The sequence below is a fragment of the Pan troglodytes genome, chromosome 16 (assembly GCF_028858775.2).
Source record: "Pan troglodytes isolate AG18354 chromosome 16, NHGRI_mPanTro3-v2.0_pri, whole genome shotgun sequence".
Taxonomy (NCBI): Eukaryota; Metazoa; Chordata; class Mammalia; order Primates; family Hominidae; genus Pan; species Pan troglodytes.
Window position 1 is genome coordinate 44,446,961 of NC_072414.2, and position 18,399 is coordinate 44,465,359.

The 18,399-nt window shown below is 43.1% G+C and overlaps 1 protein-coding gene across 5 annotated transcripts in view; it reads right to left on the reverse strand.

The window, feature by feature from the left end:
* MYO5A (myosin VA) overlaps nt 1-18,399 on the reverse strand; it is a 223,688-nt gene that overhangs the window by 152,970 nt on the left and 52,319 nt on the right. Inside the window, exon 1 of one of the 5 annotated variants that reach the window (XM_054666957.2) lies at nt 1,158-1,432. The exons of the other annotated variants lie outside the window; for them this stretch is intronic. The gene's annotated coding sequence lies outside the window, so the exon portion shown is untranslated. Of the gene's footprint in view, nt 1-1,157; nt 1,433-18,399 lie in introns of those variants that run through there. 5 annotated transcript variants of the gene reach the window in all.

An 18,399-nucleotide genomic window follows, 5' to 3' on the forward strand; every position in this document is an offset into this window, starting at 1 on the left:
ATTTTATAACATTCTTTCATAAATTAATTTTTCAAAAGGTACCACTTTCAACTGTCAAATTTTAAAATATTAGAAATTTGAAAATATTGGCAAGGGCACGGGAATTAGGAATCTCAGGCACTGGTTTTTAGCATATAAATCTTCATAGCATTTCTGGGAAGGAAGCTTGACAATTTTTTTTTCAAATACCTTAAAAATGTAAAAATTCTTTTTTGGGGGGCAGGGGGAGAAGGGGTCTCGCTGTGTTGCCCAGGCTGGAGTGTAATGGTGCAATCTTGGCTCACTGCAACTTCCGCCTCCCAGGATCAAGCAATTCTCTGGCCTCAGCCTCCTGAGTAGCTGGGATTTTCCAGAAATTTTTTTTTTTTTTTTTTAGTATTTATTGATCATTCTTGGGTGTTTCTCGGAGAGGGGGATTTGGCAGGGTCATAGGACAATAGTGGTGGGAAGGTCAGCAGATAAACATGTGAACAAAGGTCTCTGGTTTTCCTAGGCAGAGGGCCCTGCCGCCTTCCACCTTCCACAGTGTTTGTGTCCCTGGGTAGTTGAGATTAGGGAGTGGTGATGACTCTTAACGACTATGCTGCCTTCAAGCATCTGTTTAACAAAGCACATCTTGTACCGCCCTTAATCCATTTAACCCTTAGTGGACACAGCACATGTTTCAGAGAGCACGGGGTTGGCGGTAAGGTTATAGATTAACAGCATCCCAAGGCAGAAGAATTTTTCCTAGTACAGAACAAAATGGAGTCTCCTATGTCTACTTCTTTCTACACAGACACAATAACAATCTGATCTCCCTTTCTTTCCCCACATTTCCCCCTTTTCTATTCGACAAAACCACCATTGTCATCACGGCCCGCTCTCAATGAGCTGTTGGGTACACCTCCCAGACGGGGTGGCGGCCGGGCAGAGGGGCTCCTCACTTCCCAAAAGGGGCTGCCGGGCAGAGGGGCCCCCCACCTCCCAGACGGGGCGGCGGCTGGGCAGAGGGGCTCCTTACTTCCCAGACGGGGCGGCCGGGTAGAGGGGCCCCCCACCTCCCAGATGGGGTAGCGGCCGGGAAGAGGGGCTCCCCACTTCCCAGACGGGGCGGTTGCCGGGCGGAGGGGCTCCTCACTTCTCAGACGGGGCGGCCGGTCAGAGACACTCCTCACCTCCCAGACGGGGTGGTGGCGGGGCAGAGACACTCCTCAGTTCCCAGACGGGGTCGCGGCCGGGCAGAGGCGCTCTTCACATCTCAGACGGGGCGGCGGGGCAGAGGCGCTCCCCACATCCCAGATGATGGGCGGCCAGGCAGAGACGCTCCTCACCTCCTAGACGGGATGACGGCCGGGAAGAGGCGCTCCTCACTTCCCAGACTGGGCGGCCGGGCAGAGGGGCACCTCACATCCCAGACGATGGGTGGCCAGGCAGAGACGCTCCTCACTTCCTAGACGGGGTAGCGGCCGGGAAGAGGCGCTCCTCACTTCCCGGACTGGGCGGCCAGGCAGAGGGGCTCCTCACATCCCAGACGATGGGCGGCCAGGCCGAGACGCTCCTCACTTCCTATACGGGGTGGCAGCCGGGCAGAGGCTGCAATCTTGGCACTTTAGGAGGCCAAGGCAGGCGGCTGGGAGGTGGAGGTTGTAGCGATCCCAGATCAGGCCACTGCACTCCAGCCTGGGCAACATTGAGCACTGAGTGAGCGAGACTCCGTCTGCAATCCCGGCACCTCGGGAGGCCGAGGCTGGCAGACCACTCGCGGTCAGGAGCTGGAGACCAGCCCGGCCAACAAGGCCAAACCCTGTCTCCACCAAAAAATACGAAAACCAGTCAGGTGTGGCGGCGCGCGCCTGCAATCCCAGGCACTCGGCAGGCTGAGGCAGGAGAATCAGGCAGGGAGGCTGCAGTGAGCTGAGATGGCAGCAGTACAGTCCAGCCTCGGCTCGGCATCAGAGGGAGACTGTGCAAAGGGGAGACGAGGACCGTGCGAGGGCGAGGGCGAGGGCGAGGCTCCAGAAATTTTTTGTAGGGTTATAGCTTAAAGAAGTTATCTAAGCTATATAAAGACTTTAATGACATAATTTCTCCCCCCACCCCCAAAAAAAGAAGACAAAAAGAAAACAACTGAAAGGACCAACAATAAAAAAAATCGACTAAGGAAATTCAGCGCAATTTTAAATAAAATAATATCATAAAATATATATGATCATAAAATATATGTGAGTAGAATACATGTGGTCAAAGGAAAGTGTTCACAATATATTTTTAAGTGAAAACAATATGCATTTTTGTTTGTTTTTTGAGACAGAGTCTTGCTGTTGCCCAGGCTGGAGTGCAGGGGCACAATCATGGCTCACTGCAGCCTCAACCTTCCCAGGCTCAGACGATCCTCCCGCCTCAGCCTAGTGAGTAATTGTGACTACAGGCACGTGCCACCATGCCTGTTTAATTTTTGTATTTTTTTGCGGAGACTAGCTGTCAACATGTTGCCCAGGATGATCTCCAACTCCTGGGCTCAAGCGATCCTCCTACCTCAGCCTCCCAAAGTGCTGGGATTATAGGTATGAGCCACTGTGTCAGGCCAATATATATGTTTTGTAAAAAGGAAAATGATATGACATTTAAAGGGCATACTTAAAATCTTAGCAGTGGTTAATTTTTGTTTTTGCAATTTTTTACAGCAAACATTGCCTGATGTTTTTGCAATTATTAATAAACAATAAATAATCTTAACATTAAAAACAAAAATACTGTAATTTGCTATCAACCATAAGCATGAGTGAAAAACAGACACCTAGTCACCCAAACTTAAAAACAGGCTAGCTTGCCCAAACAAAACAGCATTTCACAATAGGAAGTTATTTTGAAGGTGATGAACAGAACATGAGTAAGCATGAAGGGCCTCTAGGTTAGTAAAACTTATTCATATTTAAATCTTATATGCTACCTATTCCTCTCCCCATAGCTTAGGTAGACTTGTTCAGCAGAAACCCCATAAAAACTGTGTGATCAGCCAGGTGTGGTCATTCACGCCTGTAATCCCAGCACTTTGGGAGGCTGAGGTGGGCAGATCGCGAGGTGAGGAGTTTGAGACCAGCCTGGCCAACATAGTGAAACCCCGTCTCTACTACAAATACAAAAATTAGCCGGACATGGTGGCATGCGCCTGTAGTCCCAGCTACTCAGGAGGCTGAGGCAGGAGAATTGCTTGAACCTGGAAGGCAGAGGTTGTGGTGAGCTGAGATCGCGCCACTGTACTCTAGCCAGCCTGGGCAACACAGCGAGACTCCATCTCAAAAAACAAAAAGTTTGGGCCAGGCGCAGTGGCTCATGCCTGTAATCCCAGCACTTTGGGAGGCCGAGGTGGGCGGATCATGAGGTCAGGAGATGGAGACCATCCCAACTAACACACTGAAACCCCGTCTCTACTAAAAAAATACAAAAAAATTAGCCAGGCATGGTGGCAGGTGCCTGTAGTCCCAGCTACTCAGGAGGCTGAGGCAGGAGAATGGCGTGAACCCAGGAGGCAGAGCTTGCAGTGAGCCGAGATTGTGCCACTGCACTCCAGCCTGGGCGACAGAGCGAGACTCTGTCTCAAAAAAAAAAAAAATTTGATCAAAACCCACAATTTCTACTTTGTGGCATTAATATTTTTAAATATATACTACAGGTTAGGCGAATAATACAAGGCTGCAGTGTTCATCTGATATCTTGAAAGCACAACTGTATGCATACTAAGTACCAAAAAGATCACTGAGAGAAATCCTGAAGGAAGAAAAGAACACAGAAGTGGCATTAGACCCAAGCCAGCTGCTGGCCATGCTTGCACCTTGATCATGATAAGACAATTACTAGAGAATGAAGCAGCACAAATAATTAGATATTAAGGTTATTGGCCAGGCGCAGTGGCTCACGCCTATAATCCCAGCACTTTCGGAGGCCAAGGTGGGCAGATTGCCTGAGGTCAAGAGTTCCAGACCAGCCTGGCCAACATGGTGAAACCCCATCTCTACTAAAAATACAAAAATTGGCCGGGCACGGTGGCACACACCTGTAGTCCCAGCTACTCTGGAGGCTGAGGCAGGATAATCTCTTGAACCCTGGAGGTGGAGGTTGCTGTGAGCCAAGATTGTGCCACTGCACTCCATCCTGGGCGACAGCGAGAATCCGTCTCGGAAAAAAAAAAGGTTATGAAATTCTCATTCAGTAATTTCCAAACATCTAGAGAGATCAAGAGTACACTTTGCTTCCCTTAACTCTGACAGCCCTAAGATGTTGAGTGGTATGATTGAACTGATAGAGAAAATCATCCAAATTGGGTGGTCGGGTTCCCAGCATGACTGAGAGAAACTGACAGGACAATGGGAATCATAACAGAAAGATCAAAATTGATTGTCAGTCTATTTTAGGTTGTAAAAATCTCATGAACTAAAGGACATTTTTTCTTGAGTGACAGGTACTCCAACTGTATACGCTGAGAGGGTATTTTGAGAGAAAAATGCAGCATAAGCAAACAAAGATTCTAAAAGAACTTGTGCCTCAGCCTTTTCCCAGATGTCAAGCCGGCATCCTGGCAGTGACTTGACCACATTTTCCTAATCAAGATGGACTTCTCTAGAAATAAGAATTTCATTCTGTCTGTAAAAACTAAGAAAGGATATTATTTCCTTTACCCCTCTATAGTGGCTTTTCAGTTATATTAAAAAACGTCATCCATGAGTTAAGTATTTCTTAAGACATATAAAACTAAAATGTTTAAATATTATAAAACTTACAACTAAAATTGCTTTTTTTATTATTATAAAATTTCATTTTCCCTGTACTCATTTTTTCCTCATTTTCTTAGTTATTTAAACTTCTCTTACAGACATTTTCATCAGTATTTTAGTATGCTTTATACAGAAGAGGTTTTCTGTTTTGCTAACTTGTTCTACAGATTTCCTAAAAGCTACTGGAAACATTGTTAATCTGTATCTGAAATAATCAGCTACCAACTGTATCAAAAGCATTTCCTTTTATTTGACCTGTGAATTACTTATCTGAAGCTTCAAAAGATGCCCAAGCTATTTTTGTAGTGAATAAGTCAGCATTGCCCTCTTCAGGTGCCTCATAGTGTTAGAAGCTTCCACCAGATCAAAAGTTCATTCTTCATCTTTCCAGATGGAAGAAGAGCATAAATTTTTTGAACAGTGCCTCACATCCTCTTAATCATTCTAGCTTATTTTTAATTTTTCTGAATCTCAATTCCCTTACTTACAAAATAAACCAATTAGACTGTATATACAATTACATTTGAGAACATGGGCTCTGGAGTTAGACAGATCCAGTAGCTCCAATACTTTCCAACTGTGTGACCTTGAACAATTACCCAACTTTCTTCCTCAGGATTCTCATCCATAAAACTGGTTATTAGTAATACCTGCCTCAGAGAGTTATGATGCAGATAAATTAGATAAGGCTTAAAACCACTACACAGTTTTGTCGCCAGCCCAACCCCAGGCCAAACCCCGATTCAGGTACCTCATTGTGCTGCATCTGAATTCCTTCACTATACTCTACAATGTACTATGTGATCTGGCCCCTACCCACAGGTTTAACAGCAACTCACTGGGGTCTTCTCCCTTCCCCTGAGCTCTGGCTGTGCCAGCCTTCTGTTGTTCCTAGAACACCCAAACTACAAGTTCAATGCCATTGCTGTACCCACTGCCTAGAACACCTTCCCCTCATTTCCCATCTCTTCTTAGGACTAGTTCCTTCTCACTCTTCTGGTCTCAGTTTATATATGCGTTTTTCTCAGAAAAAGTCCACCCTGACTACTCTATAGATTGTTTTGGTTATGTGGGATTCTTTGTGTCCCTAACTAGCCAGAAAGCCTGTGAGGGCAGGGACAACGAACACCGAAACCTAGAACAATGTTTGGTAACTAGCAGATACTCAATAAATACGTGTGAAATGAAAGTGCTTAGCATAGTGTTTAGCTGACTGAAAAAATAGGTTAGGAGCAGGATGTGAAAGACCTCATGTGCCATGGTAGGCAGTTTGGCCTATATACTGCATGAGACAGGGATTCATCACAGGCTTTTAAGCAGAGTAATGAATGACCAGATGTTTCCAACACCCTAGTTCTAATTAGCAGTCTTTTAATCATAAACAAAAGCACATCTTGTACAACTCCTGCTTATGATTAGTCGTTTTCCTAGTTATGTATATATGACTGTCACTCACATTTAGCCTGTAGACAGGATTTATCTAATATACACATAATTGCTTCCAAAATGTCATCCATATTAGGCAAATAGAGACTGTATTGGCCACACTGGGAGTCAGCTTTACCTAAGGGCAGGGGCAAGGAGGGACATTTCACTGGTATTACCTCATTAATGATGAGCACTAGAAGGGAGATTCTTGACCTGGAAACAGCAGCCTTGGTAGTAAGGTCAGGGTAAGATTATTACGGAATTCTATAATGAGCTGGCTTTCAGAGGGCAAATGAGTAGGCCATCTTGCTGCTGGCTGAGACACCTTAAGCAAAAAAGCCCTGTTGGCCTGCATCTTTAAGTGGAAGTGTTAAACTTTGGGCTGCATGATGCTTTCTTATTAACTCCTCCCATGATCCCCTATCCTTGCCCCTTTTATTAAGTGTCCTTTAAGCTTAATTTTAGCCGAGAAAAGCAGCTATGAAAGTTGATCTAGGTTTTATAATTTTGAAAGAATGGTTGGTACAAAGTATTTTTCAGAAAAATAAAAAACTTCTGGGTGCCAAAATACATCATAAACAAACCCAAAATACAGGGTGACCAAAAATATATTTGTAAAAAAGCAAATTCCCTTAATGTATAAAGAACTTTTGCCTGTAGTCCCAGCTACTTGGGAGGCTAGGGCAGGAGGATTGCTTGAATTCAGGAATTCGAAAGTATAGTGCGCTATGATCATGCCACTGCACTCCAGCCTGAGCAACAGAGCAAGACCCTGTCTCTAGAAAATAAATAGAATAAATTTAAAAAGACTTTTAAAAAGAACTCTTACAAATCATTAAGAAAAAGATACATCTTGAGATTTTTTTCGCCCAAGATGGCTGACTAGAGGCTTTTCTAGCACACTTCATAAACTCAGAAGAACCAAAATAGTGTGTAGACAATCATACTTTGAACATATTATCCATGATAATATGTTTGACATGAAAAGCAATGAGTCCAACAGAAAAGCAAAAAGAAACTCCAAAATCTGAGAAGAAGGAAGGTAGGTAGCCCGTATGGCCAGGACCGGCCAAAAACCAGGAGTGAATCCCCAATATGGAAAAGGGTGGGTATCTCTCTGTGGTCCACTTTCCCACTAGGGAATTGAGCAATCCAGACCACAGGAAAGTACCTTGCCCCTTCTAAGCCCTAGATCTAACATGCGGAGCAGCCAGGAGACTGTGAGAAGGAACTGCTTGAGGAAGTATCCCAGGCATTCCTTCAGACTGGACACCTACAGCAGGACCCTATTCTCTTTCCTAGCTCTTAGCAAGCTGCACCTCACACGCCTGGGAGCTAGCCACAGCAGCAGCAGTCTTTGGCAGTAGAGAGACTCAGGCTGGGGCTTGGGGGAACTGAAACCTGTGGGAGGGGCTCCCACAGCCAGAACTGAGAAATGAGTGTGGTATGGGCTCCAGCTGCTGGTGCTGAAACTGGGCTCCCCCCAACCCCACCCATGGACCAGAGGAGGAGAAGTGCCAGAGAGGTGTAGTATTGAGCTGCACAGTGACTCCTATAGCCCAAGACTGCACTGCAGACGAGAAGCAAACTGTAGTGACTAAGTGAACAGCCAGACTGGCTAACATAGTTGAGATGGGGGCACGAACCTTGCCAAGACTGGGGTGTAAGAGGGAAGCAGGTCCCATGTCTGCCAGCCAAGGCTGTGAAGCTAGAACCACCCTCCCTTCCCAGGCTGAGACATCAGCATAACAGTGGTCAGCCCTAACCCAGGTATTTTACCAGAGGCCTAAATCAGGGTAGGTAGCCACTCCCATCAGGGTAGGTGGTCTGAGTGCAGGCCTAGCTAACTTAGCTCCATTCCAGCTTTGCCCCCCACTCCAAGATAGGGTGCAGGATCCAGGCCCCTGGGGGTTCCATGGCCCAATCCACCTTCTGGGACAGCCTGAACAGCCCACTGCAACAATTAACACAAGAGCACAGCACTTGAGAAAGAGAAGAGCTTCTCACAACTACTGCCCCTATCACCCATGCCATCACAGCTGCACAGGAAGTTGTGTGTCTGCTCACTGCCTGATACGCCACTACAACCAGCATTCAAGAAAGCTACCGCATTAAGGCTATGTATATCCAAGGAAATCATACAAAGTCTTTGTCACTTCATGCAGACAAATGGCCCTACCCAATCAGCATCATAGTCACATCTTCAGATACACAGAAATCAACACATAGGAAGTATGAAAAAGCAAGGTATTATGGCAACCTTAAAGGAACAAAATAATTATTTGGCAATAGATCCTAAGCAGAACAAAAATCCTTGAAATGTCGATAAATAATTCAAAGTATTGATTTTAAAGAAGCTCAATGAGATGCAAGAGAAATCTGCAAACTAATATAAGGAAAATCAGAAAATCAATTTAGGATGCACACGAGGAATTTACAGGAGACAGATTTCAAAAACAAACAGAAATTCTGGGTCTGAAAAATTATTGAAGGAATTACAAAATACATTTGAAATGCTTCAAAAATAGACTAGACTAAGCAGAAAAAAAGAATCTCAAAACTTGAAGACAAGTCTTTTGAAATAACATAATCAGACAAAAGTGAGGAAAAAAGAATGAATAAAGACATCAAGATATTAGGGTCTACATAAAGCAACCAAGCTTACGAATTATTGGTATTCTCAAGGAGGAAGAAAATGCAAAAAGTTCTGAAAACCTATTTAAGGAAATAATTGATGAAAATTTCCCAAGTCAAGAAAGAGATTTAGACATCCAGCTACAGGAGGCCCAGCAATCCCCAGGAAAATAAACTGCAAAAAAAACTTCACCACAGCATATTATCATCAGACTGTCTAAAGTCAAAGTGAAGGAAAAAAATTTTAAATCGGCAAGAGAAAAGCACACTTAGTTGCCTATAAAGGAAACCCCATCAGACTAATGGCACACTTCTCAGCAGAACTCTCACAGGCCAGAAGAGAATGGGATGGCATTTTCAAAGTGATGAAAGAAAAAAGAAAAACCTAGCAGCCAATAATTTTATGTCCAGCAAGATTAAGCTTCATAAAACAAAACCTCACATATCAGCGAATTAATAAGAAAAAGATAAACAACCTAGTAGCAAATAGGCAAAAGAAAAAAACAGGTAGTGAACAGAAGCACCATTTAAAAAGTTAAACAAAGAAAAGATGGACCAGGTGCAGTGGCTCATGTCTGTAATCCCAGCACTTTGAGAAGCTGAGGCATGAGGATTGCTTGAGCCTAGGAGTTGGAGACCAGCCTGGGCAACTCTCTAGACAAAATTGTCCCAACTATTCGGGAGGATCACCTGAGCTGGGAAGGCAGAGGCTGCAGTGAGCCAAGGTCACACCACTGTACACCAGCCTGGGTGACAGAATGAGATCCTGTCTCAGAAAAATAAAAAATTAAAAAGATGTGCAGTCTCACTAATAATTAAGCAAATGCAAATTTAAAATACAGTATTAGGCCAGGTACAATGGCTAATATCTATAATCCCAGCATTTTGAGAGGCTGAGGTGGGAGTACTGCTTGAGCCCAGGAGTTCAAGCCCAGCTTGGGCAAGACGGTGAGACCCCGTCTCTACAAAAATGTAAAAAAAAAATTTTTAATTAGCTGGGTGTGGTGGTGTGCACCTGTAGTTCCAGTTACTTGGGAGGCTGGGGTGGGAGAACCACTTGAGCCCAGGAGTTCAAGGCTGTAGTGATTTATGATCATGCCAGTGCACTCCAGCCTTGGTGACAGAGACAGACCCTGTCTCTATAAAACATAATAACAAAATATTTAAAAGTTGCAAATTAAATTTGAAAATATTTAAAGGATTGAAAATAACCTGTGTTAGGAAGAAAGTGGACAAACAGGTATTTTCATATATTGGTGATGGAATCAACAGGCACAACCTTTGAGAGAGCAATTTGGTAATTTCTTTAACAATGTGAAATACATATTTCAGGGATGCATACTGAAATAGGTGGTGAGGGAACCTTTAATTTTGTACTTTACATACTTCCATATTTCTCATTTTTTCATGAGTAAGTACTATTTTTACAATAAAACCAAAAGTTTTTAAAATATACATATCCTTGAATCAGAAAGTTCATATATAAAATTTTCCCACGGAGATACTAAAAAATACAAATAATTATTTCTAAAAATGTTCTGCAGCATTGTTTGTAAAAGTGAAAAATTGGAAATTACACAAAGGCTAATTCATATATGTATATTAGTGTAAAGGTTAACTATAATAATATACAGTTGACCCTTGAACAACATGTGGGTAAGCAGTGCCAATCCCCTGCACAGTCGGAAATTTGTGTGTAACTTTTGACTCCCCAAAAACTTTACTACTACTAATAGCCTCCTATTGACCAGAAGCTTTACTGATAACATAAACAGTTGATTAACACATATTCTGTATATGTATTAAAATACCATATTTTTACAATAAAGTAAGCTAGAGAAAAGAAACTTATTAAGAAAATCAAAAGGAAAAGAATATATTTACTATTTAGTAAGTGGAAGTGGAGCATCATAAAGGTGTTCACCTTGTCATCTTCATACTGAATAGGCTGAGGAGGAGGAGGAAGAGGAGGGGTTGGTCTTGCTGCCTCAGGGATGACAGAGGCAGCAGAGATAGAGGAGATAGAAGGGGAGGCAGGAGAAGCAGGCACACTTAGTGTAACTTTACAGAAATACGTCATAATTTCTGTCTTTTTTGCTTTTCCATTCTCTAAGAATGTTTCTATAAGGGTACCAATCCTTCTGCAACTGTTTGATTTTGTTTCAGTGCCCAAATCATAGGAGGGTTCATGTTGTAAAAGAAGTCAAAAGCAGTCTTGAAAAATCAGAACTCTTCTGCTAGATTGTCTAATGTCAATTTGCTTCCTGACACTGCTACTTCTGTATCTTTTTTCTCACAGTCTGGCACTGGTTCAGATGTACTCATCTCCATCAAGTTGGCTTCCGTTAATTCCTTTGGTGTAGTGTCTATTTGCTCTTGAATTTCTCCAAGATTCATAGCCCAAAACTCTTCACTCCCCACCCTTTTTGCCACATCCATAATCTCTTTCATGATTTCCTTGATTGGCACTGTTGTAAATCCTACGAAGGCATTCACAACATCTGGACGATTTTCTACAGCACCAATTTATTGTTTTGGGCTGCATGGCTTTCACAGCGTTTTCTATAACAATAATGGCACCTTCAATGGTGTAATCCTTCCAGACACTGATGACGTTCTCTCTGTTGGGGGTCTTCTTCCATAGCATTGACAATTCTTTCCACAGAGTACCATGTGTAATGAAGCTTAAAGGTTCTTATGACCCCCTGATCTAGAGGCTGAATTAGACGTGTTGTGTTTGGGGGCAAGTAGACCACTTTGATAGCTTTGGTGTTGAATTCATGGGGTTCTAGGTGGCCAGGGACATTGCCCAATATCAAAGGAACTTTAAAAGGCCATCCTTGGGCCAGGCGCAGTGGCTCACGCCTGTAAAACCAGCACGTTGGGAGGCCGAGGCAGGCAGATCACCTGAGGTGGGGAGTTCGAGAACACCCTGACCAACATGGAGAAACTCCGTCTCTATTAAAAACACAAAATTAGCCGGCATGGTGGCGCATCTCTGTAATCCCAGCTACTCGGGAGGCTGAGGCAGGAGAATCCCTTGAACCTGGGAGGTGGAGGTTGTGGTGAGCCAAGATCGCACCATTGCACTCCAGCCTGGGCAATAAGAGTGAAACTCCACCCCCCCCCCCCAAAAAAAGGCCATTCCTTACTGACAAGGTATTCCCTCACATCAGGGACAAGGCATCAATGGAACCAATTCAGAAAAAGGGTTCTTGGCGGGGCACAGTGGCTCACATCTGTAATCCCAGCACTTTGGGAGGCCAAGGAGGGCGGATCACTCGAGGTCAGGCATTTGAGGTCAGGCATTCGAGACCAGGCTGGCCAACATGGTGAAACCCCATCTCTACTAAGAATACAAAAATTAGCCGGGCATGGTGACAGGCGCCTGTAGTCCCAGCTACTTGGGAGGCTGAGACAGGAGAACTGCTTGAACCCGGGAGGCAGAGGTTGCAGTGAGCCGAGATCACGCCACTGCATTCCAGCCTGGGCGACAGAGCAAGACTCCATCTCAAAAAAAAAAAAAAAAAAAAAGGAAAGGAAAAAGAGTTCTTGTTGTCCAGACCTTCTTGGGGTCCACTTAAAAGACTGGCAGCTAGTATTTATCTTTTCCCTTCAAGGCTCATGGATTAGCAGCTTTATAGATAAAGATAGTCCTGATTATAAACTTGACTGCATTTGCACAAAATAGTACAGTTATCTTGTCCCTTCCTGCCTTAAATCCTGGTACTCAATTCTCTTCCTTACTAGTAAATGTCTTTTGTGGCATTATTTTCGAGAATAGGGCACTTTTGTCTGCATTAAAAATCAGTTCGGGGCCAGCTGCAGTGGCTCACGCCTTTAATCCCAGCACTCTGAGAGACCAAGGCGGGAGGATCGCTTGAGCCCAGGAGTTTGACACCAGCCTGGGCAACATAGTGAGACTCTGTCTCATTTGAAAAAAGAAAAAGAAAAAGGAAATCTGTTTAGCCAGGCATGATAGTGTGCACCTGTAGTCCCAGCTACTTGGGACACTGAGGTAGGAGGATCGTTTGAGCCCAGCAAGTTGAGGCCAGCCTGGGCAACACAGCCAGATTCTGTCTCTAAAACATACACACACACACACACACACACACACATACACACACCAAACAAAAAAACAAAAACAAAAAAAGCAACTTCTTTCAGGCAGATATCCTTTCTCCTCAATTATTTTATTTTTGGGGAGAGCTGGGGTGGGGTTGACAGGGTCTCATTCTGTTGCCCCAGGCTGACATGCAGTGGTGCATTCATGGCTCACTGCAGCCTCAACCTCCCAGACTCAAGTGATCATCCCTTCTCAGCCTCCTGAGTAGATGGAACTACAAGTACACACCACCATGCATGGCGAATTTTTTAATTTGTTGTAGAGTCAGTGTCTCCCTATGTTGCCCAGGCTGGTCTCAAACTCCCAGGCTCAAGGAATCCTCCTGCCTCGGCCTCTTAAAGTGCTAGGATTACAGGCATGAGCCACTGTTTCTGGTCCTCAGTGATTTTCTTAATGGCATCTGGCAACTCCTCTGCTGCCTCTTGGTCGGCAGAAGCGTCTTCTCCTGTTATCCTGACATTTTTTTTTTTTGAGATGGAGTCTCGCTCTTGTTGCCCAGGCTGGAGTGCAGTGGCAGGATCTCGGCTCACTGCAAGCTCTGCCTCCCAGTTTCACACCATTCTTCTGCCTCAGCCGCCCAAGTAGCTGGGACTACAGGCACCAGCCACCATGCCCGGCTAATTTTTTTGTACTTTTAGTAGAGACAGGGTTTCACCGTGTTAGCCAGGATGGTCTCGATCGCCTGACCTCGTGATCGGCCCGCCTCGGTCTCCTAAAGTGCTGGGATTACAGGCTTGAGCCATCGCGACTGGCCCTATCCAGACATTTTTTTTCTTTTTTTTAATTATACTTTAAGTTCTAGGGTACATGTGCACAACGTGCAGGTTTGTTACATATGTATACATGTGCCATGTTGGTGTGCTGCACCCATTAACTTGTCATTTACATTAGGTATATCTCCTAATGCTATCCCTCCCCCATCCCCCCACCGCACAACAGGCCCCGGTGTGATGTTCCCCATCCTGTGTCCATGTGTTCTCATTGTTCAGTTCCCACCTATGAGTGAGAACATGCAGTGTTTGGTTTTCTGTCCTTGCGATAGTTTGCTCAGAATGATGGTTTCCAGCTTCACTGATGACCCTACGAAGGACATGAACTCATCCTTTTTTATGGCTACATAGTATTCCATGGTATACATGTGCCACATTTTCTTAATCCAGTCTATCATTGTTGGACATTTGGGTTGGTTCCAAGTCTTTGCTATTGTGAATAGTACCTCAATAAACATACGTGTACATGTGTCTTTATAGCAGCATGATTTATAATCCTTTGGGTATATACCCAGTAATGGGATGGCTGGGTCAAATGGTATTTCTAGTTCTAGATCCTTGAGGAATTGCCACACTGTCTTCCACAATGGTTGAACTAGTTTACAGTCCCACCAGCAGTGTAAAAGTGTTCCTATTTCTCCACATTCTCTCCAGCACCTGTTGTTTCCTGACTTTTTAATGATCGCCATTCTAACTGGTGTGAGATGGTATCTCATTGTGGTTTTGATTTGCATTTCTCTGATGGTCAGTGATGATGAGTATTTTTTCATGTGTCTGTTGGCTGCATAAATGTCTTCTTTTTGAGAAGTGTCTGTTCATATCCTTTGCCCAGTTTTTGATGGGGCTGTTTGATTTTTTCTTGTAAATTTGTTTAAGTTCTTTGTAGATTCTGGATATTAGCCCTTTGTCAGATGGATAGGTTGCAAAAATTTTCTCCCATTCTGTAGGTTGCCTGTTCACTCTGATAGTAGTTTCTTTTGCTGTGCAGAAGCTCTTTAGTTTAATTAGATCCCATTTGTCAATTTTGGCTTTTGTTGCCATTGCTTTTGGTGTTTTAGACGTGAAGTCCTTGCCCATGCCTATGTCCTGAATGGTATTGCCTAGGTTTTCTTCCAGGGTTTTTATGGTTTTAGGACTTACATTTAAGTCCTTAATGCATCGTGAATTAATTTTTGTATAAGGTGTAAGGAAGGGATCCAGTTTCAGCTTTCTACATATGGCTACCCAGTTTTCCCAGCACCATTAATTAAACAGGGAATCCTTTCCCCATTTCTTGTTTTTGTCAGGTTTGTCAAAGATCAGATAGTTGTAGATGTGTATTATTTCTGAGGGCTCTATTCTGTTCCATTGGTCTATATCTCTGTTTTGGTACCAGTACCATGCTGTTTTGGTTACTGTAGCCTTGTAGTATAGTTTGAAGTCAGGTAGTGTGATGCCTCCAGCTTTGTTCTTTTGGGTTAGGATTGTCTTGGCAATGTGGGATCTTTTGTGGTTCCATATGAACTTTAAAGTAGTTTTTTCCAATTCTGTGAAGAAAGTCATTGGTAGCTTGATGGGGATGGCATTGAATCTATAAATTACCTTGGGCAGTATGGCCATTTTCACGATATTGATTCTTCCTATCCATGAGCATGGAATGTTCTTCCATGTTTGTGTCCTCTTCTATTTCATTGAGCAGTGGTTTGTAGTTCTCCTTGAAGAGGTCCTTCATGTCCCTTGTAAGTTGAATTCCTAGGTATTTTATTCTCTTTGAAGCAATTGTGAATGGGAGTTCACTCATGATTTGGCTCTCTGTTTGTTATTGATGTGTAAGAATGCTTGTGATTTTTGCACATGGATTTTGTATCCTGAGACTGCTGAAGTTGCTTATCAGCTTAAGGAGATTTGGGGCTGAGACAATGGGGTTTTCTAAATATACAATCATGTCATCTGCAAACAGGGACAATTTGACTTCCTCTTTTCCTAATTGAATACCCTTTCTTTCTTTCTCCTGCCTAATTGCCCTGGCCAGAACTTCCAACACTATGTTGAATAGGAGTGGTGAGAGAGGGCATCCCTGTCTTGTGCCAGTTTTCAAAGGGAATGCTTCCAGTTTTTGCCCATTCAGTATGATATTGGCTGTGGGACTGTCATAAATAGCTCTTATTATTTTGAGATACATCCCATCAATACCTAATTTATTGAGAGTTTTTAGCATGAAGGGCTGTTGAATTTTGTCAAAGGCCTTTTCTGCATCTATTGAGATAATCATGTGGTTTTTGTCTTTGGTTCTGTTTTTATGATGGATTACATTTATTGATTTGAGTATGTTGAACCAGCCTTGCATCCCAGGGATGAGGTCCGCTTGATCATGGTGGATAAGCTTTTTGATGTGCTGCTGGATTCAGTTTGCCAGTATTTTATTGAGGATTTTTCCATCGATGTTCATTAGGGATATTGGCCTAAAATTCTTTTTTTGTTGTGTCTCTGCCAGGCTTTGGTATCAGGATGATGCTGGCCTCATAAAATGAGTTAGGGAGGATTCCCTCTTTTTCTATTGATTGGAATAGTTTCAGAAGGAATGGTACCAGCTCCTCTTTGTACCTCTGGTAGAACTCGGCTGTGAATCCGTCTGGTCCTGGACTTTTTTTGGTTGGTTGGCTATTAATTATTGCCTCAATTTCAGAGCCTGTTATTGGTCTATTCAGGGATTCAGCTTCTTCCTGGTTTAGTCTTGGGAGGGTGTATGTGTCCAGGAATTTATCCATTTCTTCTAGATTTTCTAGTTTACTTGTGTAGAGGTGTTTACAGTATTCTCTGATGGTAGTTTGTATCTCTGTGAGATCAGTGGTGATATCCCCTTTATCATTTTTTATTGCATCTATTTGATTCTTCTCTCTTTTCTTCTTTATTAGTCTTGCTAGCAGTCTATCAATTTTGTTGACCTTTTCAAAAAACCTTTTCAATGGATTCATTGATTTTTTGAAGGGTTTTTTGTGTCTCTATCTCCTTCAGTTCTGCTCTGATCTTAGTTATTTCTTGCCTTCTGCTAGCTTTTGAATGTGTTTGCTCTTGTTTCTCTAGTTCTTTTAATTGTGATGTTAGGGTGTCAATTTTAGATCTTTCCTGCTTCCTCTTGTGGGCATTTAGTGCTATAAATTTCCCTCTACACACTGCTTTGAATGTGTCCCAGAGATTCTGGTATGTTGTGTCTTTGTTCTCGTTGGTTTCAAAGAACATCTTTATTTCTGCCTTCATTTCGTTATGTACTCAGTAGTCATTCAGGAGCAGGTTGTTCAGTTTCCATGTAGTTGTGTGGTTTTGAGTGAGTTTCTTAATCCTGAGTTCTAGTTTGATTGCACTGTGGTCTGAGAGACAGTTTGTTATAATTTCTCTTCTTTTACATTTGCTGAGGAGTGCTTTACTTCCAACTACGTGGTCAATTTTGGAATAAGTGCAATGTGGTGCTGAGAAGAACGTATATTCTGTTGATTTGGGGTGGAGAGTTCTGTAGATGTCTATTAGGTACACTTGGTGCACAGCTGAGTTCAAGTCCTGGATATATCCTTGTTAACTTTCTGTCTTGTGGATCTGTCTAATATTGACAGTGGGGTGTTAAAGTCTCTCAATATTATTGTGTGGGAGTCTAAGTCTCTTTGTAGGTCTCTAAGGACTTGCTTTTTGAATCTGAGTGCTCCTGTATTGGGTGCATATATATTTAGGATAGTTAGCTCTACTCGTTGAATTCAGCCCTTTATCATTATGTAATGGCCTTCTTTGTCTCTTCTGATCTTTGTTGGTTTAAAGTCTGTTTTATCAGAGACTAGGATTGCAACCCCTGCCTTTTTTTTTTGTTTTCCATTTGCTTGGTAGATCTTCCTCCATCCCTTTATTTTGAGCCTATGTGTGTCTCTGCACGTGAGATGGGTCTCCTGAATACAGCACACTGATGGGTCTTGACTCTTTATCAAATTTGCCAGTCTGTGTCTTTTAATTGGAGCATTTAGCCCATTTACATTTAAGGTTAATATTCTTATGGGTGAATTTGATCCTGTCATTATGATGTTAGCTGGTTATTTTGCTCATTAGTTGATGCAGTTTCTTCCTAGCATCGATGGTCTTTACAATTTGGCATGTTTTTGCAGTGGCTGGTACTGGTTGTTGCTTTCCATGTTTAATGCTTCCTTCAGGAGCTCTTGTAAGGCAGGCCTGGTGGTGACAAAATCTCTCAGCATTTGCTTGTCTGTAAAGGATTTTATTTCTCCTTCACTTATGAAGCTTAGTTTGGCTGGATATGAAATTCTAGCTTGAAAATTCTTTTCTTTAAGATTGTTGAATATTGGTCCCCACTCTCTTCTGGCTTGTAGAGTTTCTGCCGAGAGATCTGCTGTTAGTCTGATGGGCTTCCCTTTGTGGGTAACCCAACCTTTCTCTCTGGCTCCCCTTAACATTTTTTCCTTCATTTCAACTTTGGTGAATCTGACAATTATGTGTCTTGGGGTTGTTCTTCTCAAGGAGTATCTTTGTGGTGTTCTCTGTATTTCCTGAATTTGAATGTTGGCCTGCCTTGCTAGGTTGGGGAAGTTCTCCTGGATAATAACCTGAAGAGTGTTTTCCAACTTGGTTCCATTTTCCCCGTCACTTTCAGGTACGCCAATCAGATGTAGATTTGGTCTTTTCACATAGTCCCATATTTCTTGGAGGCTTT